General features: G+C 44.9%; 1 protein-coding gene across 12 annotated transcripts in view; it reads left to right on the top strand.

Moving 5' to 3' along the window:
• The window catches only part of FOXP1 (forkhead box P1), a 381,192-nt gene that overhangs the window by 75,151 nt on the left and 281,893 nt on the right, over nucleotides 1-24,148 (top strand). The window contains exon 1 of one of the 12 annotated variants that reach the window (XM_026074872.1): nucleotides 8,112-8,134. The exons of the other annotated variants lie outside the window; for them this stretch is intronic. The gene's annotated coding sequence lies outside the window, so the exon portion shown is untranslated. Of the gene's footprint in view, nucleotides 1-8,111; nucleotides 8,135-24,148 lie in introns of those variants that run through there. 12 annotated transcript variants of the gene reach the window in all.

Raw genomic sequence — 24,148 nt, forward strand, 5'->3', positions numbered from 1 at the left:
TGTGTGCATGTGGAGTGAGACTTTTTTTCCCCTAGCCCCAGCATGTACCCAAGCGATTTGCCTCAGATTTTGGATTCTATCATGTTGACATGTCATTCCATATTGACAGATACAATATCTTCTGTTCCTATGCGGAGTCCTGCCTTCGGCTGTCTGGGTACGTTTAGTTTGTTCTTCAGTGGCGAAATTTGCTATTTGGGGAGCCCGGAGAGCGCCGCGTGCCGGAGGCCCTGGGACAAGCTCTGTGTGGCACACGCCAGTGCACGTGGGTGCTGTCGTGGGTCCGGGCCTGGGCACGTGCCCGGGTGCCCCGCGCAGGGGACGGGTCGGGGAGCTGGGGGTGTGCACGCAGTGCAGTGCAGCATGCTGCTTTTTGTTCGGTAAGCAAATGCTGGCTATGGGGAAAGCCTTGCAAACTGGCTGTGAGAAGCTGCTATCACAAAATGTCCAGAAAATGGAGGTTCCAGCCCAAAGCCTGGTGTCTTGGCCGTGAAGGAGCTATGGTTGGAGCTATGAAGTCTTGTCTGCAGGTTGCTATAAATGTCATTCCTCCTCCCCTCTCCCTTCTTCCCCCCACCCCAACCAAAACCCTCAGTTCCCTGCAAGTCCCCTGTGCTGGTCCGGACAGATTAACGGGATGTTGTGCTCTTCTCCAAGATTTTTAGTGTCAGTGGTAGTGGCCAAGCTGCTGCTCCTTCTCTGCAGGAAGCTTCTTTCAGCACTTGTGTTTGTTGGTAATTTCACGTCCATATTCACCTCTGCAAGATGTTTGGAGAAAGGGTCAAGAAGAGACAGTAGTTGCAGGGCGCTGAGGAAGGACTCCCGGAGGGATCTTTGTGCTGTTACCCTCGTTCTCCTCTCGTGGAGAAGTGTTATTCTTGTATAGAGTTTCTCGAACGGATCTGCACTGGAAGGGGGCAATTAAAAATCCCGACACCCGAAACTTTTGTACAAACATTCCCAAATCTGTCATTGTACCAGCAGAACATAAATAAGGAGGCAGAAACGAGGCACGACGCCAGGGGTGATTTGCCCTCATAAATTCTTGATGGAGGCAGGAATTCAAAGTTGCACCTCTTGCATCTCATTCCAGCGCATTACCTGTGAGGGCTGTCTGTAAACCTCCTCTATATATTACTCTAACGTCAGGGTAAYGACAGTCAGCAAATCTAGGGATCAGTCACCTTTATCTGATTTCCAGACTTCTGTCTCCCATCTTCGTAATAGAGAGAGGTAAATGCACTTGTGCACGTACGAAATGCCCCGGCAATAATCACGCGCTCCTCTTGCACGAGGGGTTTTAGACGTGCCAGTGGCTAGGTAGACAAGTGGCCAGGTTCGCTTCTGCAAAAGCGGTGCATATGCAGTTGCACAGCCGCTGAATGTGCTTTTCCTCTTTTCTTTTCTTTTCTTTTCTTTTCTTTTCTTTTCTTTTCTTTTTTTGAAAGAGGAATGAAGACTTGCCTCGTGGACAAGCAGTTTTGCGATGCTGTAATAGGTCGGCGGTTTGTTGTGTGGTTAACTTGGTTCTCAGACCCGTGTGCTGAAAGGTAATGGGGTTCATCGCGAAGAGAGCTTTTTCTCGGCAGGATGTCTAACTGCGCGGTGCCTCTGTTTTCTCACTTGCTGGTGTTACAGAATTTAGTCACGGCAGAATATTTGATGAATAGCCTTTGATAAGAGGGTTTTTTTCTTTTGATTTTGGTCATTTGTTGTAATACTGTGAAATGCTGATGGAAAGCTGAGTGAAAACRATCTCTAAACACTAAGGCAGGGGCTGGTGCGTTAACCTGTGGGAGCCTCGCGTCTCGCGCGTCGCCGGCCGAACTTYGGGAGCGGCGTTGGCGCCGTCGCTGGGGCGCGGGAGCGAGTTGGCCGTCACGGCGTTCGGCGGCCTGCCTTTGCTGGACCGCTGTCCCGGGGGTCGCGGCTGGCGCTCCTGGGCTGGCGCGTTTTCGCGTGRGAGGGAGCTGCCGGCGCTGTCGCTGCGGCCAGCCCCGGTGCGTGTCGGACGGAAATCCCGCTCCGTTCTGGTGCTATCTATCTCTTCCTGCAACCGCACCGTGCGGGAGCTATCGCTAGCGGGAGTTTCTAAGCTTTTGGATGTCGCGTTGCTGCATTGCTCCCCTGGTTAAATTGTATTTAATTAGCTTTGTGTTTCGTCCTTTTGTTTCAGCGAAAAGCTTAGGGGGGGAGGCCGCAAAGATTAAAAACTGCCTAAATGAAGCACCGTCGATTTAAAACACGTATAAAAACTCTGCAAGATGCCTTTTATTCTCCGGCCCCTTTATGTCCCCTCCCAGGCTTTCCGAGAACGAGCGGCGCGTGTTGAGTTTCATCCCCGCTTTTCGGCGCGGGAGCCGCGTGCTCGGCGCCGGGCGCGTTGGCGTTGGCGTTCGCGAGGGCCGTCGCGGTCCCGCTCGCGCCGGCCTCCTGGCTGGAGCGGGCGGGATGCTCTCCCGTAGGACGGCGCGTTCGCAGGCTCTCCTGCCAGACCAGTAAGTGAATGATTTCAAGCCTGGTGGGCAAGACTTGTGTCCATGCGTAACACAGACAGACCACAGTCGTCGGCAGCTGCATGTAATTTTGAACTCCACTCATTGAACTGTAATAAAACAATATAAGCACTGCTTGGGGGAAAGATTGGATGCAGTTATCCTTACACAAGGCTCGGGCATATGAAAGCAGTGCTGGCTGACAAGAGGATTTTGAGATTTGATTTTGATTGAATTGCAGAATTGAACAGGCCAGGAATGTCAGTGGAAGGCTAAATGCCTGTAGTGCCGTAAAGTTTTATTCATGTGAGGCTTTCCAATATAAAGTAGATGGATTATTGGAAAAGGTGTCAGGGGACGTGAAATAGAAGTGCCCAAAATGTAAAATGGGGGTATAAGGATGAAATTACTTCTTGCTTAGTACACAATTAGCGCACAAAAATGTTTTGGTTAGTTGTTTTTTTCTTGTTCAACGTTTTTAAATTCATTTCACAATATGAAATACAGTTTTCAGTTCAGATCAGTCTATGGCAGGAATTCATATTGCTTTTAGAACAGGTTAAAAATTTGAATACTGTCTTTTCTTAATTTTTAATTAAAATTTAGAACAGAAGGGTCTCCTAAAAAAAGAAAAAAGAAAAAAAAAGTCCACAGGATATGAACACTCAGCAGACACTGAAAACTATTATGCTCAAAAACAAGAGCGGGATGTGTATTCACATACCACAACACACTGACTTATTTCATAGCTCAGTAATGCATACGTAATTAGAGTCAAATTTGCATAGGACAGCTGATATCCAAATTTGTATGGCATTAGAGGCAGCTTCGCTCATTTGCAGTGAACTCCGAGCAGTAAATAAAGTTGCATAGAAGAATGTATGTGCGTTAGCAGAAGTGTGGTGCATTTTGTGTCCTAATTCTTTATCCATTTACAGAGGTCTGTCTCAGTTAACATTTTCCCTAAACATACTCTAAATTATATATATTATGACTGCAGGAAAATAATCAGAGCTTTTTTACATCCATTTGTTTAGAATTATAAAATAAACAGTAAAACAGCCTTGTTATAATAAGCTTTTTTTTTTTTTTCCTGTTTTAAGTTGCATTTTTTGGAAAAAGGGCTTGTTCTGTTAATCTTACTTTAACCAAGAACATGAATACCTTTCTATATGTATATTTTATAGGGAGGTATTGTGTGGGGTGTACAAGAAAGTCAAATTTGGATCTCAAATCAGCATAAAATACAAGCTTATGAAATTGTATTTAAAAGTGTACAGAACAGCATATATGAATATCCTCTAACTAATTACCTGAATTGTGTTATTCTTCCATTTCAGTCCCTCCTGATAGAGCTTGCATTAGTATGTTTAGATAATATTTATATGTAATTGCCTTTTTTTTTTTTTTTTTAATTCAAAGGAACCACCCAAAAGGTATTATTCACTGTGAAGACTTTTATTGTTTTTGAAGTGTTCTGTAGAAAGTCTGGCTTTGTAAATTCATAAAGACGGACATACCACATCCAGTGCTGCTGGTAACTCTGTAGGGATTTGTTAAACTTTTATTTACCGCATGTTCTATGAATCATTCCTTCATGATTATTTTGGGTAATTTTGTTATTATTTAGATTTCCTGGAAGTGAACGCGTTTGACTGTTTGACTAATTAAATAGCAGTTTATTTGTGATGGGTTTCTTTGAAGGAAAAGGATAAAAAGATCACCCCCCCCACAAAAAAAAAACACCAAAAAACCCCCCAAAAGAAGCAAGCAGGCTCTGTAGCCCTGCACGATGCGTGGCAGAGATGCTGCGGTCAACAGAGCGACGACTTCTCTTCCTCTGCCCCCTCCTTTCTCCCCCTCTAGCTTCCTTTTCGCGGGGGTTCCCGGCGGAGGACGCGCGAGCCGGGGAGGGCAGCGGGGCCCCCGCGGCTGCTGGCACCGCCGTGTCGCCTGTGCCGGGGCGCGGGAACCGCCGCCGCGTCGAGCGTCTGCCTCAGCGCGGGAAGAGTCGTGCAAATAGTTGCCGGTGCCGGAGTCCCAGCCCGGCCGTTACTGCGCTTTTCCCCCCACCTCTGTCTGCTGGGCGACGTGTAGCTAATTCCGCAGCTTCCCAGCGGCCGGCAAAACCCTCGGCACAAGGCGACTCGCGTCGCTGGCGGGATGAGCAGGGGAGGCTGGCTCTGAGCAAACGGTGTGTCATTTCTGTAGAAGGAAGGATGAGTCACGTGGCACTGTGAGTTCGGATTTTTATTTGTGGGCTTTTTCTTTTTCAATTTTTTTTTTCATTATTTTTTTAATTTTAACTGAATGGCAACTTCTGCAGTGGCAAACGCAGGCTGTGCTGGCTGGCTAATTCCCTTAGGATGAGGTTGCCATGGCTCATCCTGTTTGGTTCAGCAAATCCAAAATATTGGCAGGCTCCTCTGACAGCAGATAACCAAGAACCTTTGAACCCAAGATACTAAAATAGTTACATTTTGGGGGGATTTTTTTTCAAGGTATCTTACCATTTCCAGTAGTTTCTTAAAGGTTAAGAAAGAGGTGTGGGGGGGTTCTTTTCTGTTTTTTTTTCTTCCCTCATTTTATTGACTGTGCTAATTATCTCCTGTATGGTGTTTAAGCAATAGTAGGATATGCAGACCTACAATTTAAATAAGGGGGGGATAAAAGGATGATTTTAGACAGTTTAAAAATCTTACTTCTATTTAAATTCTGGAGTTTTTCCTTTAAAAAATCTCTTCAAAATACAATTTAAAAATGATAATGATGAAACCTGCATATGATGTATTATATTTTTAAAAACTAAATAAAATAATCAATATATTTTTCTATTGACATTTTAAAGAAAATCAGCCTGTAGACCTAACTGAAGTTAATTTGTTCAGCATTTGGCATGAGAGTATGTTAAAATTCATAAACTTTAGCTACTAGGAAACTCTTCTGTAGATGAAGAGTTTGTTTTGTTTTTTTTTTCAGTTGGGATGGGGACAAACAGTTGATTTAAGTAATTCTTTTTCTGATTCATTCAAAACTGAGAAACCAGTATAGAGCTGAAAAGATAGGAAACTTTTTTTCCTTTTCCCCTTTATGATAAAATAAAGGTGTGAGACGATGAGATCTAGTGGTTCTAAGATCCTGATATATTCGGTTTCCTTATAACAGGTTATGTTCAGTAAATGTTTTACATGCATAAATGCATAAACTTATTACATATCCAGCATATTTAAGTAACTTTCATTTAATGAATGAAAATGTTTTTTTTCATTTTGATGCAGTTCCAGTTTTCAACCAAGCAGAGATTGATATACATAACAAAATTAACAGCTAATAAAAATATCCATCATTTTCTAACATAGTCAAAACACAAAACTCAAGAACAGAAATAAATGTGTGAAATACAACCTTCTCTTGTTCAGCAGAAAGATCATATTTTATTAAGTTGCTAACCAATTAGAATCAATCTTCCTTTAAGAAAATAAATATAAAAGTACAAATATAAAACAAGATTAAAATCAATGATTTAAACCATGTTTCCTGCTTTCTGATATAAACCATGATTAAAATCGGTGATTCAGATCGCTTTGATTTAAATCAAGCTCATGCTCGGGGTGGATTAGCTTGTGGTCGCAAACGTCATCCCTTCAAAGATAGAGGCGGCAGTCCAAAGTGCTTTCTCAGTCACTTGGCCTGGTCTATGTAAATGAGATCTATGCTAAATTAAATGGGCAGGATTTCTGATACCGCCTTCTCATATTTCTCAGTTCATGTCGGAGAGGATCCTCCGGAGCTGGAGGGTTTGGGGCAGGAAAGGCGGTGTTGAGCCCCCTCTGCTTGAGCTAATGGGCTTTCCTGACGCGGCCGGTGGGACCGCTGCCGTGACTCCCTTGCCAGCGTCCTTTGCTCCTCCATTCCCACTTGTTCCAGGCTTTCCCGAGCAGCTCCACTCCCTGTCTATCCCACAAGCCTATTTCAGGACTGTCTTGGCACAAGCAGCAATTTGCACTTGCTCCGAGAAAGTGCTTTTGGCAAACCAGGTAAAAAAAAAGAGCCAGTATTACGGCTCCTGTTGTCCATTCCCATCTTGGATGCTCCTATTCCCTGCTGCATGGATAAGCAGGAACACAGCTGCRTCCCTTGCAGTGACCCCACTTTCTCAGAGGGGAGCCAGAGCTGCGCTCGTGGTCGGACAGAGGCGAAGCCTTGACCGTCCAACGAGAGTTTCTTGCTACTTCTTCCCGTTTCCCTTCTGGGCATCCTGCGGGAGAGGCAGGAAAAGTGAGCTTGGCTACAGGAAACCCTACAGGAGAGCAAAATAGCGGTTTTGCACTGTCCGACCAGAGCTGGTGTGGTGTCCGCCTGCCCCCGGCACAGGGTTGTGGTCAGGATCGATAGAGCCCTGGTAGGTGGCCGGCGGAGAGGAGCTCAACTCACAACAGCATAGATCATGTCTTCCCGTGACAGGGGCTGAATGTTAAAGAAACCCAACATAAACCTCGATATGCTTTGGGTCAGCGATGTCAAGTAGAGCAGATTGCATTCAAGTTGGACATAAATTATTTAAAATGCCCATAAAGATGGGTCAGCGGTCCTTGCATCAGTACAAGTCAGCTTAAGATTGTGTGCTGTAATTGTTTCCGTATGGTGGCCTTTTTGAACACGCCGAGTGGAAATCCTTCGCAATGTGCAGAAGTTAAGAGAAACACGTGGAATTTATTGTAATAATGTTTTTTGTTGGAAGTTCTCAAAATAATTAGCTTGATTTAGCTCTCTCATTTCTGCATGTATTCCAGACTATGTCCAGACCTTTTATGAAGCATAAATAGTTCCTTCATGGACTGTTGGCAGCCAAATACTCATGCTGTAGGAATGAGGCAGGCAAAGACCTTCCACCAGCGCTGGATAAAGTCTGTTCTCTCCAGAAGGAGGCAGATGTTTCTGGGGAAGAATGTTTCATGTGTTTCTAGAGTCAACCACCGTAAATTTGCAAGCAAATGGTTCGTAAAACAGGTTATTTTTTCTTACATCTGGGGACAACTAGTGCTGGACTGATCTTAGTTAAGAGCGTTTAGACAGCATGACTTACGAAGCTGCACAATTATGAGTGAATGATGTTAATGTCAATATGTATGTTTTAACACAGTCAAGTTTCCGAAGCAGGTTTTCTAAGGCTTAATCCATGCTAATTTATTCTTCTTGCATTCTGAGTGTAGTGACTATCTTGAGACAAATCAGATGAACAGGGTCAAATTTTTAGCTAGTATAAACTGACACAATTCCTTAATTCTGCTGCACTCAGTGGAGCTCTGCTGATTTACACCAGTTGGGAGTCTAGGCATCGGGGTCTGCCTAGATGTCTGCCACTGCGCTTAACCTCTTACTAGCTTTTAACTAAGTTTGAAAGAGCTGAATACGTTCGTATTGATAATATCTTGCAACAGGGAAGCATCCAGCGAAATACTCAAAAACACAGTAAGGAGAGGCCCAGGCCTATGAACGACAGAAGTCTCGTGGACTGTCGGATACAGCGACAGAAGACTGAGGCCCGGGGAAACTTAATTTATAGAGCTGCAGTTCAYGAGTGGATGAATTTGAGTTATGAATCCTGGAATGCTGAAAATATGAGGGAATCCATTAAGGTATTGACACCTGATACTTCAGATTTGCTCTGAGAAGTTTCATGTTTTTMTTCATTAAGAATGAATGCTGTTTGAGGGGGCGGGGGTTTCATGTGTGAATTGGGTGTGTTAAACAAATACATAACACCCAAAAAATAGACATACGGAACAGGTTGTAAGAACACATGAAAGATCGATGTTGCATCATCAGGGYGTGAACCATGTGATCTGTATTTTAGGATGTGTCCCCTCAATGAAAAAGATACCCGGGTGAGTTGCAATGTGCTCTAGGGTTCCCGTTGCTGAAGCAGGTATTGGTGAGTGCTTGGCATCTGGTTGGGTTCTTAAGGACTGTAGGCGCTTCTGACTTTCTAGCCTTGGCTGATGTCTATTGATTTGTTCTTGGCCCTCAAGACTATTTTTATTCTTTCCTTGCAAGTTGCTTTGGTCTGTTTGGTCTTAGCAAGGAGCTATCTGCTAACTGTTGGGATGTTTTCATTGTTATCTCTTTGCTTTCCCCTCCCCCCCCCTTTTTTTTTTTGTTTTAATGTTTGAAAAGAAACTGGGCAGTGTTGTGGAGACAGTTCTGTGTTTTCTGCTCCTGTGAGATATGAAGTATGCGTGCCTCATCAAAGCGATAACTTTATTGTGGCTGCTTTGGGAGGCAGGCCACTAGCTAATTCATGTGTATTGGGTGAAGGATGGGGTGGCTACACGTGGGTRGTAAGTGATTTTGGCATTCGGTCTTTGCTTTTGAAGTGCCGGGAGCCCACTTCAGCTCCAGGTTCAGAAATAATACACCTAAGAATAAATAACCACACTAGAAACAGAGATCATTTGAAGAAAGCTAAGAAAGCAAACCGCACCAGGTAAACTTCGCAAAAGCCAATGCAGAAGTTTTAGTGCTGCTCTTTAATATTCAAGATTTTATCTCAAAGAATTATCTTTAGAAAAATAAACGTTCTCTTGGAGTTAGCACTACAAACCCTGCYGCCTGGGCTGTAGTACGCTTGCTTCTCCAGAAAGGCTGTAGAGAAGAGGGTGATGGTCCTCTGCGCCCAGTTGGAGACCCCCTGCAGCATATGTCTGTAGGTCCTGTGCCGCGATTCATTTGCTGAAACAAACAGCAAACCCTCTGCTGCTGAGGAAAGCCCTGTCTGGAATAAGATTTCTTTTAAATTAAAAAAAAAAAAAAAAAAAGGGCGAACTTCCCCTTTGTGATTTATGGTGCCTCTAACAATGCCACTTTCTCAAAGCCATGCATCATACCCAAACAATGGGCCGCATAGAAAAGGGCTCTCCCCCGAGTATTGCCAAGCGCCTAATTTTGTCTTTAAATTCTTACGAGTGAATTGTAAGAACATGACTTCATAGGAACCTTTGAGACATTACGGCTTTCAATAATACTTTGCTGCTACATGTAATGCTTCATTTTTGCTTTTATTAGTTAAATTGCTCCTTGTGTGCATGCACGGGGCTGTGGGGAGGAGATCCCGTGCGTCGCCCGACCCGGGCGTGCTGCATGCCTGCCAAGGTCTTTTCTCGCCTCCTGAAGGCACTCTCTCCGCTCGTGTCTTGTCAGATGGAGGTTTATGAGTTTTTTCCCCCCGTTTTTGGCTCGCAGACAAGCGCTGCCCTGCAGACTACTCTTTCCCTCCTTCCTAAGTGCCGGCCGTCCATGGCTGTGCTCTGCCTCCCGACGCCGGCCGTGTGCCCACGAGGGGGTGCGCACGAGAGGCAGCTCCTCCTCCTCCTCCTCTTCTTCTTCTTTTCTTTCTCCCCCATCAGCCGCTCGGACTGAAAACGCGGGGTGTGCAGCATTCCCACCGCGGCAGGGCTGACGTGCACGTGCAGCGTTCGCCTGTGCTCCCCTGCCCAGCATTACTGTCCCCTCGCATCTTTGATCTTTCCAAATTTATATATATTTTTTCGTAAGTTCTCAGGAAAATTGAGGTCAAACTTATTTCATCCTGTAATCCCTTCACCTCCCCTCATGTACACTTTTTTTTTTTTTTTTTTAAAGAGCCACATCTTGCGTTATGTAAAACATAGGTGAAGAAACATCTTTAGTAAATCTCAGTTGGCTCAGTTGCTGTCTGCAGCAGCAGGCTTTGAATCTGGCTGCTTATCGAATAAAGGGTAGAAGCTGCACTTTTTACAGCTTTTTGTAGCACAGTTTGTGGGCTTGCCCATAATAATACAATTATGAAGGTTAACAGGAAAAAACTGGGTCCAGGAGTGATTCCAGGCAGCTGGCAATGCCGACGAATTGGAAGCGCACCACCAATGAAAACTGCAGGGAAAAGCAAATTAAACCTCATATCTGCCATCTCACTCGCTTTTCTCTGCTTTCCTGTTTGGACTTGAAAGGTGATTGGAGCCAAGGCAGTGACAGTTGACGGAAGTGCTGCAAGGAGAGAGTATTTATTTACAGTGAATCGTGGTGATGCTTGTTCAGGATGCGGTTTCACGCAGGATGTTCTGTCCCCACCCCCGGTTTGATCATTTCTCCAAAAAAAAAAAAAAAAAAAAAAAATGAGAGAGGAAAAAAAAATAAAAAGCTCCTTGATTGTTTGAGGCCACAGCTAACGCTTGGAGAAACGCGGTGCAGCATGCCTGTACTTGGAGCGCGCTGTTAATGTGCCATCATAGGAAGTTCCTGTATTGGGCACAGAGGCAGCTCGCAGGACTAGCTCATATCCAGATGTGTTCAAACACAACTATAATCGTTATGCATTTAAAATAGGGAAGTAGGCTGGGTACATATGCTGCAAGCTATGGTTAATGTGGGCCGCTGAATTCATTGCCAGAAGTACTGCCAGTTGATGTTGTTGTAATTTTTTGGAGGGGGAGGAAGGGGAGATGAGACAGAAATTCCCCCCCACCCCCCAATAAGTTTTACTATGAAATATACTGTGATCTAGAATTGCATTTGCAGAAAGGTCCTGGGCCTTGAGGTCTGCTCTGCATCTGGCTGCGGAGCTTCCCCCTGCCCTTTCTGCCTGAAACAAGACTTTTCATTTCACCCGCTACGGACTTGGGAGGATCCCTGTCTTGGGGGAGCTCATTCGTCGCCAGTAAATAACGGGGGCTGTAAGCGCTGTGCGGAGTTCAGGGCTAGGATTTCGGGTCGCGGCCGTCCGGGGCGGTGCGAGCGCGGCGGTGCCTGCTGCCTCCGCTCGTCCTTTGGCCGGACTCTGGGTTTTGCCTGCGCGACGCCTGGCTCTGGCCGTGCAGAACCGGCCACCGCYGCGGCCCCGCTCGGGTGGTGATAGCAGCTGCTGTTGCTGCTGGGCTGGGCCGGCGGTTCGATAGGCAGCGGTTCTCTATCTCCCTTTTTTCTAGATAGAGAAAATATATACGGCTTAGAGACGTGCTGCAGTCTGTACGTTTTCCTTCATGGGAAGCGATTTGAAACTTGAGGGATGGGGGGAGGAGTGAATATAGGGTTTTTTTATTTATTTACTTTGACATTTTCTCTTGAACTATTTTTAAGAAGTACATCTTTGCCCGTTTTTCTGTCTGGAAGAAGGAATCTAATGTATTTTTTTTTTTTTCCCCCGCTCACAGCTTTTAATTACATCATTGCTATCATCGGGCCTTTTCTACAACTCCCACATTGTTCAGTAGACACGGCGCAGTGTTTTTAGGAACCTATAAAAGCCAGTAATTTGCATCCAGAGGCCATGGTCGTAGGCAGCATCCAGGCAAGCGAAACAACTGCCTCGAGAACTTTATGGCCGGTACATGCGCTGCATCGGGTAGCGCGCTGTGCTGCTGCAGACGGGGAGGAGCGCGAGCGCGGCCGCGGCCGCTGCGCTCGTCAGCCTCCCTCGCCGATTGCACTGCGTGTGCCGCTTAGCGAAGTAAAGGGCAGGGGACGTCGTTAGGGCCAGAAACCTGGAGTCAAGCGTCCGCATTGCCTCTTCTGCCAGCGAGTTTGGACTCGAGCACCTGCCACGTGCCGCAGACCCCTTCCTTCCTCCCGAGCCTGCGCTTGGCTTTTCTCAGCCTTACCCCAGCTTTTTGCACCCTGCTGGCAAGACTTCTGAGGTCCTTTCCTTTTTGGCCTTAAGAACTGCCTTAAGTAGCTTTGAAAATCCCACTGTGGATGAGCCTCCTCATGGCAAGTCTAGCTGGAAAAAACAAAAAAACAAAAAACCCAACCCCCTGAGATGCTCCAAAAGGGATAAAACATTCTCTCTCTTTAAAGGTGAAATTAATGGCCTTAGTTTGGTATTTGTTATGTCAAAATTATAAGTAGCTTCTCAGTAAGCAAAAAAAAAAAAAAATAAAAAAAAAGACCTGTCTGATGTCGGCAGTCTGTGAAGCTAAGAAATGAAGGACCTCAAAATATTCAGGACCTAGTGGATAATTCTTTAAAATATAGTTAAAGAAAACAGAATTAAGTGCCTCAGAAAAAAAAAAAAAGCCTATACAAAAAGACAAGCATCAAAAAATCAGATAGGGTCTAATTTCTTTTTTCCTACTTGTCCTCATTAGGCTGCATTAAATTCTGGACTTTCCATGTGTATGCAATTTGCATGCATTTTTATTTTAGTTTTATGGATGGGTATCTTTCAGAGTGACAGTCTCTAGTCAGGACCACAACATTATTGTTTTCTCCTGTTACTGCTTTGTACTCTTGTGCTTCCATGCCTCCATATATTCTAGCATTTGGAAATATAAAGCGTCGCTCCATTCCTTGAGTGAGAAGTGCCATTAAGGATGCTGCAGGGTGTGTAGGATGTGCGCGTCTGCCGTGTGGGTCTTCTATTCCCAAGATTTCCTGGATTCATCTATTTCTGCTCCTTAAGTTATATCAACATCAACAAGGAAATAAAGCCAGGTCCTTACTTTTAGTAGCAGGTACCTGGGAGCAGCCTATTCCGTGTCTGTGTGGCTCCCAGCAGGCACATTTCCCGCAGACAGAGGTCTTTTTGATTCCCTGTTTTCTGCTTCCATATGAAGAGGCTTCTGGCTGGAAGCGAAATGTCTGTTGTCGAACGGTAGGGCTTGAACACCCGGTAGGGTCTGGCTTTTTACAGCTCGTTGATGCTTAATGTGAGCCGGGGAATGGGAGCTGCTTTGTTAATGCCCTGGTATGGGGAGGATTTTCGGCATCTGGAGGACTTCGGTGGGGCCACCTGCGCCAGGAACAGAGCTTTAGGGTGGAGGGCTGGGAAATATTATTCCTGCTGGCCTAAAAGAGTTGTCTGGAAGTCGGAAACGTGCCGTACTTGCAGGTAGCCGGGCTTGGTCGTGCCGCAGCACGCCGGGTGAGCCGGCCTGGGTGCAGGGGGCTGATTGACGGTGCCTTCGCCTGCCTCCGAGCCCGGATCAAGCTGCTTTTCGTGGCCTCCAGTGTTTGCCTAAGCGATTCCCGGCCAAGACAGGAAACGATTTGACTCGCGGTGTTAGAGAGCTCCTCTCGTGGTATTTGCAGATAAAAGGGGAGGAGCTGAAAATCTTAGTCCATAGTCAACCCAATCTGATAACCTCCAGGGATTTTAGTAGTTCAAAGACATTTTGGATCGCAAGCGTGTGTGCTTAACTGGAGCTGAAGCCCTAACCCTCGCAGGCATCCCATCCTTAGTAAAACCTTAAAATAACAAATGCTGCTTGCAACTCTCATTTTTTTTTCTCTTAACATTTTAAAACCACTAGGCCATGCCAAGGTTTTATGCTTAGGTAAGACCATGACCCTGACCTTTAAAACTAAGTCTCTCTTCTGTGTATCCATGGCCCAGAAGCAGGTTTTGTTCAGCGCACTTCAGCCTGTGAAATGGGAATTGTGGAGGGCTAGAAAGGAAAAGGGAGAATTGTCCTTGATGTATAGATGAGCAGAATGTGTCTCGTAGGAATAGTTTGCCAAAGCAATACTAAAATGACTCTTTTCTGAGAATGGTTTACCAGGTTACCAAATAGCTTTCTGCTGCGTCCTCCGGTCGGTGAGGAATAACCGGGCACTCCCTTGGAAGCAGTTGTAGAGAAAGACACGAAACAGCCTCTTGCTTTAGCGTTTAGACCAATTTCTGCAGGGAGCTACTTTTTTAATATCCTTAAGGTGCAAAAGAGGACTTTTCCCCCCATTTTTTTTGTCACAGTGGACAGCAGCGACAGAGAGCCCGGCATTGGCCGGGGGGCAAAGCCATTCTCGAGCAGCGCGTGGGCTCTGTCGGAGGTGTGGTAGAGAGGGTCTGGTGGGACCACCAGCTCACTGCCAGGTTTTCAGCTCTTTTCTGGAGAATATGACTTCTTTCTTTGCAAGCCTAGAGCTACCTTCCGCTTGCAGCAGGCAGATGCGCTTGCTGATTAAAAGGCATTGTTAATTTAGAAGGAAGGCCACATTCCTTCTCAACACCATCATTAATTAAAGGCTAGGAAATTGCCAATTCACCCAACATTCACATCCTTACCAGCCTATGCTCACATAATTTATTGCCCAAGTATCTTAATGCCCAAATACGTGCCTAGGCCCGTATGCAAAACCTTAACTCCCATCTCATGTATTTTTCCTATACATAATTAAGATGATTGCCTTCTAAAACCTTGAATTTTTTTGGTAAAACACCTTTGTTTTGCAGAGGTTAGATTTAAAATTGTGAGGAACCGAAAACGGGCGCTGGACTGTGGACGCAATTTTATGAACCCATGTATAATCCTATGTGCACGGTGTGAGTATACCGTAGCCCACAAATGAAAATGACTTCTTCAGAGCACTGTCTCTGTGAGAAGAAAACAAAATGCCCAGCAGTCCTTTAAATCTTACGATTATAAACTGGTGCAGGTTGAATACAATGAGACGAGAAAGCAGTTTTCTGTCGGTAGGGGTAATGCAACTGTGCCGCATGCACTTACAGTTCAGACACATCATTCATGAGTTACACCATGGCTCCTAGCTCATGGCAACACGGAGTGTCTGGCAATCCCCACCATCTGGTGAACTCTGATGTGTATTTGAACAGCACACTGTGTTAGTGTGCCTATATACAAGACATATTCACACACAACATATAGTGGCAGGGGAAAGAGAGAGAAATTATGTTTCAGCTGTGAATGACTTATATTTACTCAAGCAGCGAAGAAATAGCTGATAGCTCACGAGTGATCAAAGCCCCTGGTGAGTTATAGAGGTCTTTCCTCACCAGTGAGGAAGATAAAGCACATTTCAACCTGCTGTATATCCTTCTAGTCCAACACACATTTTAATCCGTATTTTTATTTTGGTTTAGAGGCCTTTCTCCTTTTCCCAGCTAGTGATTTGGGTTTTGTTCTTTTTTGAGTTTTGTTTTTTTTTTTTTTGCGGTCTCTTCTGCTGCCTCTTCTCTGTCTGATGCTGATGCCAGAGACGGAGCAGATTGGGAAGCCTTTGAACACATTACTGGTTGAACTCAAACGAGATTTTTTGTATTGCTTGGTTGCAAGCTACTGTGATGAGAGCATAAGGAATTTACTTTTGATTGACATGATATACTCTAAAGCAAAAGTGATCTATCAGCAGGCAGGCACCCACAACTAGTTTTTCTTTTATGACAGAGAATAGTCATGTTGCAGTTATGTGACAGCAATGAAGGTAGAATTGCAGTTTCCCTTTGAATCCTCTGATGGAGGAGATAGAGGAGAAAGAGTCAAAACTAGGCCATTTTAGGTCACTCCAACTGAGTGAGCCTGTTATTTCCTAACAAGCTAGAGTTGAGGATCCTCTCGGTTTCTGTTGCGTTGACTGCTTTGTGTTCAGCCAAAGCCTCCTTTGGTACACCAGCAGTCTCATTCCAGTACAGAATATCAGTACAGATGACACAACCTCATTATCTTCCACTTCAGACGCTTTAAAACGAATTTTTGTAGTTAGCACACCCGTGATCTTACACCGCAAAGAGAACTGGTTTGGGGAAAAGATATGATATATCCTGAGCCTCAGTCTGAGCATGAGACACCCTCCCTCCTCCTTGTTGTGCATAACTAAATGTGCAACCTCTTCAAAATAAGTTGTTCTCCAAATGAATTGTCATTTGGCATATGATCAGAATAGAAGATAGGTGAGCATCCTCTGGAAGGAAGTGTAATTTTTAAAGTAACATCTGAACTTGGGAGAGTTGGATTATGTTTTTCGTTTAGCCACCTTGTGTGGTAATGGGCACGTTGCTTGGACTTCCTTGTCCATGTCTGCGAAATAGGTGCGATGTTTCTTACCTCCCTCACTACACTGTTGCAAGCATATTTCCCTTCTGTTCTCTAAGTTTCTTGCGACATTTGAATGTTAAGATCTGTCAGAACAAAAATATTGACTCTTAGTCATTTTATTACTATTTGAAAACATCTGAATCGGTGTGCAACCTTTGAGGACCAGTGGAGAGGTTCGAACAATTATGAAAGCGGTTTGAAGAAACTTTATAGAACAGAAAAGCTATTTAAGAGTCATACATTGCTGAGATATGGTGGTGAGCACCCTTATAACTCCTCTGCATCATCTTTTTCTAGCTAGCAAAGGTTTCTGAATGAGTTATTAATGGATAAATGTAGTAGTAGTTTCCCCCATGAAATCACCGTGTGAAGTTTGTACCCTTTGTATGTCTGTCTAAGGGAGATTCAGGAATTAGCTGGTAAGAAGTCTGAATTGCTGCTTATTCCCAGGGTGGTCCTTCCCGATCTGGCATGTGGTCACTGCGGCAGGTCAGTTTGGGAAAGCTTGCGGCGTCGCTTCCTGCACTGGACTTGGCTTGCAGAATAAACAAGGCTTTTCAAGTACAGAAGAAGTAGTTTGGAAGAATTTTAGATGTTTTTTCTGGAAATGTAGGTATGCAGGATACCGACAGTACATGCCAGATTTTAGAGTTCAACATGAATGATTAAATAATTTGTAATTAATACAGCGAGTGGGAAAATAAACATCTGAAGAAGATTATTTAATGAGGTTTTCAGGAAGTGTTTTTAAGACCTCCAGTTTTAAAACATCTGTTTATTTGAGCAGATTCGGCTAATTGTTTTAGGAAAAAAAATTAGCGTTTCGCTGGCAGAGAAGCTCTCTCTGCTGGGCATGTCCTCAGTTTTATAAGCCTCCTTTGAATCACTGGCTTGAGGAGGACTAGCTCTGAACATGTTAATTCAATATCCCCCTCTTTGTAGTCCTGCTCCGGCATTTTTCTTTTCAAAATAGCGTTCAGCGAGGTTCCACTCTTTGCATTCTTCAGCTTCCCGTTTCTATTTCAGTGTTTTAGGCAACACGCTCAGAAACAGATGGATGGCGAGATTTCAACCCCACCTCCCAACTTACACACGTAGTCCACATCTCACGCCGCATTCGTGAGCGCATACAAGCACCAGGGAGTTTGGTGGTTGCTTTTCAGCAGGTCCTTTCCTCCCYGAATCAGGGCTTTGCCATTAAGATCAAGTGCGGTGCTAAAAGCAGTTCCCCCTTTTAGAGAAAAGAAGAGAAAAGGGGAAACTGGTGCGTTTGAAGCGAAGGAGGGTGGGGCACACGTGCTGTTCAGAAAGGCGCTGTGTTTTCCAATGCCTATTTTGACAATTTTGAGCAGATTTTGTTTGCAGGTATGCCTGGTGCTGTGCGACTGCACAGAGAGTGAGGTGATATTATGAACAAAACCTCAGTTTTACATTTTCCCCCCCCTTCTTTGCTTTGCAGCGACTGGGTTTTGATGTCTTGCTTCTCAGAAGGCTTGACGGTAGTAATAACGGAAACGGCAAAAAATGTCAGCTTGACTACTGTCTGCGTGTCGGCACTAGTCCAGGGAGTTTCAAAGGGATGTTTTATTGATTCTGTAATTGCACAGTAGAATGGACAAACTGAACTGTACCTCGGGGCAAGGAAAGCCCCTGTCTAAACGGCATCTGCTGGATGTATGCACTGCTGTAATTTGGGCAGGGAGTGCTCTCCCTGCAGTTTAAACCAGGGGACTGAAATCCTGACTTAACCCTTTACRTAGAGGTTATTAAAACGCCTGGTTTTCGGGGGCCGTAATCGGGAGTCGGCGGCTCAGCTTGGGGGGTCATTTTCAGCGGTGAAGCAGCTCTTCAGGGCTGCACTGGGATTTACACCAGCGTCGCTTTTAAAGTGAAATTTGGCCCATGAGCTTTTCTCTCACGTTGTCTTTCCAAGTATTCTCATACTTTTGAGAGCTCGAGCCCTAAATATTATAACAGGCAGCGTTGCCTCACTTGCAATAGCCACTTCTCCGTAACGGAAAAACTGGTCTGCGTCTCTTATGAAATAGGACTATATTATAATGCTCCTGCCTAGGATCTGGTAACTTCCTCTAACACAAGCTGATTACTTTCCAAAACTGAAGGAGTGGACTGAGCTGTTTTGCTACAACAATTGCAAATTAAATTTGTAAACTTTTGCTGTTGCCATATTTTCTCGCTGGCACGCTGTCTGCGTTGTGTGTCTTTAATTTGGTGGGAACACAAATCAATTAGGCTAACCTACGGCAATCCAGAAAYGCGCTGCCGTTGGGAGAGCGCGCCGCCTTCCCCCAGCCGCGCGGGGATTCTGGACGCCCAGCCTTGGCTTCCGAAGGCGGCTCGTCGTCACCCCTGCGCGCGCTTTCGGCTTCGTACGTGGGTGCCCAGGGTTTCAGTCCCAATTAATGTCTCTCGCTCCTGCGGGCGGCGGGAGCTGGGAAAGCGGCCGGGGCGGCGCGTCGTGCCCGGCTTGGAGGGGCCGCGGTGCCGACGAGCGCTGGAGGAAGCTCTCCGCGATTAGGTCAGCGCCTTCCCCGAGCTGAACGGGCAGATGGGTCTGAGTTTAGAGGATGGTGTGCTGTTTATTTTTGGAAATGGTGCAAACTTTTAATATAGCATTTTTGAATTCTGGTGTTAAATGTAAAGGGCTTTCAAAGCACTCGCTAGAAAAAACTGCACTGCAACTCTGTCCTGTACTGGATTTTAGTAGATTTTGCAGTGTATTTTATTGCATTAAATGAAAGGAGATGTGCAGTTAACTTCATAATTTCTTTTTCTTTTGTTGAAGCTGCTGAACTGCTTTAGCTGGAGCCTTGCATATTATAAGAAAACTGAAAAATAGGCATTTAATTAATATAAAGGATGTAGAGCGCTGCGCCAGTTCTGTGTAATGAAAAGTTAAGACCACCTTCAGTAAGGTGTATTGCAGAAATAAACTGGGGAAAATAGCGTGTGGTGGTCAGTTCCCTTTGGACGGTGCAGAGGAGCGTGTGCTGGAGTACAGCTGTACACTGGGGCTTTTGCCAGAGGAGGAACAGCTTTATTCCGCGCTGGGAAGGGAATGCCAGAGATGTGTTGACGAGGAGAGGAAGGGAGCACTACCCAATCTGATACAGTGACAGCTTTGGTCTCAATACGTAATTAATCAAAATACCGTTTGACCACAGTAGTTGTCGTCCTGTGAAAAGAGCAGTAAAGATCCCCAGTTGTCATAGCTGATGGTATGAATTTTAATCGGTAGGTGAAAGATAGCCTATCTTTATCTAATTTTATATTAAATTCACAGCCAAGGTACGGAAAGCCTCTAAGATTAGTAGCGCCGAGATGAGCCTGTTGGGTAAGATGAGGGGCCTGTGAGTGCTGGCTCTGCCCGGAGCCACCAGCGTCTCTGCAAGACCTTTTCTGAAGCAAACTCTTAATTTGGAGGTAGGTCTTATTAAGAGTGGAATGGAAATTAAAATATCAGACTATGAACTAATAGTTTAACATTTGGCTGAGTCTTTATCACCTTCCTCCCCCAACTCTGACTTTTGTCAGATTGCTCATAATTTCAGTCTCGATGATCTGCCTCTTTCTGTTGTCTCTTTGTAAGAATGGCGAGGTGAGGGGGACTGAAAACACAGAATGTGCACTAATATTTCCTGTGCCACATCAGATCACCAAAATGACTAAAGAACATCCTGAACGCTGAAATTCTCAGCACATATTTTCTGTCAACACTAATGCTGAAGTGGGATTGCCCCAGCCAACCAGACACGGGACAAACACAGACTTACTGACCCAGAAAGAGCTGCGTTTCCCACTTTTCTGCGGCGTTTGTGCTCCGCTTGGCGTGAACCTGGTGAGGGAAGGTGGTCGGATCCAGGATCCGCTTATAAATCCCAGAGATGCTGCAGGCGCGTTGAGGGGCGCGTTACGGGGACCTGTACACGGCCCTGGGAGCAGTAGCCATGGGGAGCAGGCGTTTTGCCAAGGCTCTGCTGAACATCTCCCTGCCTTGCTGATGGAAATCACTCACGCTTTTTGGCAATGACTGTTGCAATAGTATCTGTATTTGGTTTTGTGATGCCCTGAGTCTGCCGATGACTGCCTGCAAAAAAAAAAAAAAAAAGAAAAAAGAAAGGCYGGTGCAGTTCGCCAAGTAATTGCTTGCTGGGGTGCTTAGGTGCTCTGCAAACTTCCAGCAGTGCCATCTTCCAGAACATCTTAGTCCCGTTTTCAGAAAGATCTTTGATAGCGACATAGTCCTGCTGGGTTGTTTTCATTAGCTGTGGGCTCCCGAAAGGCTAGGACACTTCTGGAGGTTGTCCCTGGGTGCCCGCGAGGGTTGTGTCCTGGCACGTGTCTGAGCGTCCGCGGTAGCTCCAGGGAGAGCCGTCTCACCACGTTGGGCAGAAGCGCACAAAATCTCCAGCCAGAAGGAGGTGTTGCGCAGGTCCCCGGTTCCCAAATCTCCCGTTTTTCCTTCTCTATTCAGCTCTTTCGTGATCAGGGCTGTCGGATAGCCGACCGCGTGCGGCGGAGGGGATYGGGAGCTCCAGGCCGTCTTCGCTCACCTCGGAAACCAGGGGTGACCTTGCAGTGAATTTCAGTGCGTTTACCTTAAATCCTTGTCACAGGGCCTCACGATCGCCCTTGTTTTACTGGGAGCAGCGATAAAAGTGCAGCTTCCCGAGAAGCTGGAGATGTGCCAGCTGGTTTTGTGGGCAGCGTAACCAGAAGCAGAATGAAGTGATCGGTCCTCAGCAAAAGGCTCCCGTCAGAGCTCAGGCCGGACCCTGCCGCGGGGACATCCACGGGGTCAGCGTCTCGTGATGGGCAGACRTCAGGTAGCTGCTCGGTATCGCCACTGTATTTTTTTTTTTTCTTTTTAATCAGCCTTAATTATTTCATTTACTGGAAATTTCTGTCTGTGATTTGCTTGTAAGAGGTGGGTGTCTGAAAGATTAATTTGCCCTTTTGGGGTATAGATAGGCTGCTACTATTTTATAATCATCGACGGTGGTTGTAAGGATCAAGGGAGGATGCAGTAAAATACAGCGATGCTGCCAGTGTGGGAGCACTGCATCTTCTTGCTCTTTGATATTTTGATAGAAACCTTTTATCACTTTAAAAACTGGCTGTGTATCAATATGATATGTTAAAAACAGAAGTAGGAAACTGCAGGCTTTTAATTTGTGCCATTTGAACCCTCTTACCTTGGATGAACGCAGCGTGTAAATTATAGTTCCCATGAGGTAAAAATCAGTCAAATGCTACTTAACCTTTACTCTGCCATGTTTCGTGTTACGTTTGTGCTTAAGAGAATATGTGCAGGCGCTTTCGGCTTGCTACCACGTGAAATCATCCTTAAGGTTCCAGTAATGACACGCAGTTTCTTTACATTTGGATTCAAGGTGAGCAAAAATGCGACGTTCTTAGAGATCTTATAGCTGCAGCGCTTTCGGCGTTTTGTTCACCCTTCGCAGGTGAGGACCGTAAAGAGGTTATTTTTCATTTAGCACCGCAGCAGCGGTTGCTGCTGTTGACAGCATACCTGTCGTATTCAGTGAATGCCCCAGATAAGTTTGCAACACGGTTTCCATTAAAAATGTTTTGTTTGCGGCATTGTGTTTGTGCCGAGTATTCGTATCTTGGGCTGCTATCTCCCACTAAAGGTGTTGGTGTTTTTTTGGGGGTTGTTTCGGGARAAATTATTCAGCTATTTGAGTTGTTTAAAACAGAAAGTGACTTTTCTCCCTGTTAATTTCCTAGTAAAAGAATCAGAAAATTTTGAACTTTGACACTTGACATGAAAAATACCTGACCCAGAACCCACTGAATTTCGTAGAAGAAGTTTTCTTTTCATTTGTGTATTTGGATCAGGTTTATGGTTCTCAGTGAAGTTGCTGCCCAAGACTACACTTATATAACTTACTAAATAGTATTAAAGAGAATCTAAAAGATGTTCCTCAGCACTGTTTAGATATGCTTAACRTTATTTTTGCAAAACGTGCTCTCTCGTTCTGCTTCTACTCTCAGAAGGGCAAATTTTTCATAATGAAAAGCAGAAAAGAAATTTAACATGTTTTCCCAGTGAACATTTTCCTGAAGAAAAAGTCTTTCAGCAAAAGAAGAAAACTGGGGAAATGAAAAATAATATTCTCCAAGTAGCAGGCTTCAGAGCCGGTACGATGTTTGCACTCTGTTAATTCAAGGGTTCCTGCAGAATGAAAAGGAACAAGTATCTCCCCTCATCGGTGAGCTGTCCTGATTGCAGTGGAAACAGATGTGCTGCGGCTCTCTGAACCCGGCCTCGCAGAAACTGCCTCCAGCCAAACAGTAGCTGCAGCAAGAGCCGCGCGTTCGCCGCTCGCCCCGCGACACCCCGCGTTCTGCTCACCTACCCGCCACTGAGACTTCAAAGTCTAATTGAAGTATTTAAAAGTCAGATTTTTAACACATGCATTTTCTTAAAGAAAAAAGATGGAAAAAGGAAATTAAATTCTCTCTGAGATTACATGGTTGGAACAACAGCAGTAAAGGAAAATGCACAAGTTGGAGTGGTTTCTAATGCTAAGCTGGCTACATTGGATATCTTATATATTTAATTATATACATTTGATACCATGCAGAAATATTATTAAATTTCACACTTAAACAGGGACAAACAAATCTAAAAAATTTATTACATATGTTCAGTGTGGCTGAATGAACATTCCTGGAGGAAGTTTTTGCTTTAAACAAGCTTGGTTTTAATCATAATGATTCATGTACACACAATGAAAGCCTCTGTGTTTATTTTAATTCCCTTTTTGCTCATTCCTAAGGCAAAATTCCTGCTGATGTCAGTGACTGGAAATCTGTAGGTGTTCACCTGAGTAGAAAATGAGTAAAAATGRACGAAAGACCATGAGAATTTTATTCTTTTTTGTGTAAGTGTGTTTTGAATAAATAAAATTATTTTAAACTGACTATTTAGAAATAGGGAGTGAGAACAGTGTGCTGGATTGCATTTCTCATCCCCAGTCTTTGTATGTTTTGGACAGTTTCTGCAAACAGTCCGGCTGGTGTACTTTATCCCTAATATGGAGTGAGAGGGTTGATCAAACCACATGCTCATTCAGTCCAGAAACTTTCTGTTGTGGCCCAAAAAAAAAGAAAAAAGAAAAAGAAAAAAGAAAAAAGATGTAGGGGAGGGGAAAAAAGAAAGACGAGGAAGAAAGGAGGGGGCACAGAAAGCCTGGAGTATGCTCGTATAACCCTCAGGGAACAGAGCTAAGATTAGTATTCTTATTTGTAGAGCTGAGAAGAAAAGTTAAAATTAAATGTAAACAGTTCAGAACCACTTTGATTTAAAGAGGTTTAACTAAATGTGAACTCCAGTTAAAAAACAAAATAAAAAAWGCCCGTAAAGTTTGCATTTTCAGGGTTTGTGTTAGAAGCAAAAGCCTAGCAGACTCCATGCGGTCTTCAGATGTGTAAATAACGAAACTACAAAGCATTACTTTCACTTGTGGACAGTCCCTAATTTTCCCCCAACCTCTCCAAAAAGCCTAAACAAGAACAGAAAGAAGTTTCAAGTGTGAAAAAATGAAACTTGGTATTTAGTGATGCTTCGAACGTGAAAGCAGAGAGCGCTCTGGGGCACGGGGCGGGATGGGGAGGCTCTCGTGCCTGGGCCGGCGGTTCGCACTGCCCCTCTTCAGYGGCGCTGAGGCCGCGTTGCCCTCTTGGTTGGGCTGAGCACCGATACAGCTCAGTGCACGTCCTGGTCCGCGTCGCCGGCCGAGAAGGTGCCGCCTGGGCACCTCGAGGTTCGGTCCCTCCTGGCCATCAGCTGGCTGTCTC

The sequence above is a fragment of the Apteryx rowi genome, unplaced genomic scaffold, assembly GCF_003343035.1.
Source record: "Apteryx rowi isolate R43461 unplaced genomic scaffold, aptRow1 scaffold_4, whole genome shotgun sequence".
Lineage (NCBI taxonomy): Eukaryota > Metazoa > Chordata > Aves > Apterygiformes > Apterygidae > Apteryx > Apteryx rowi.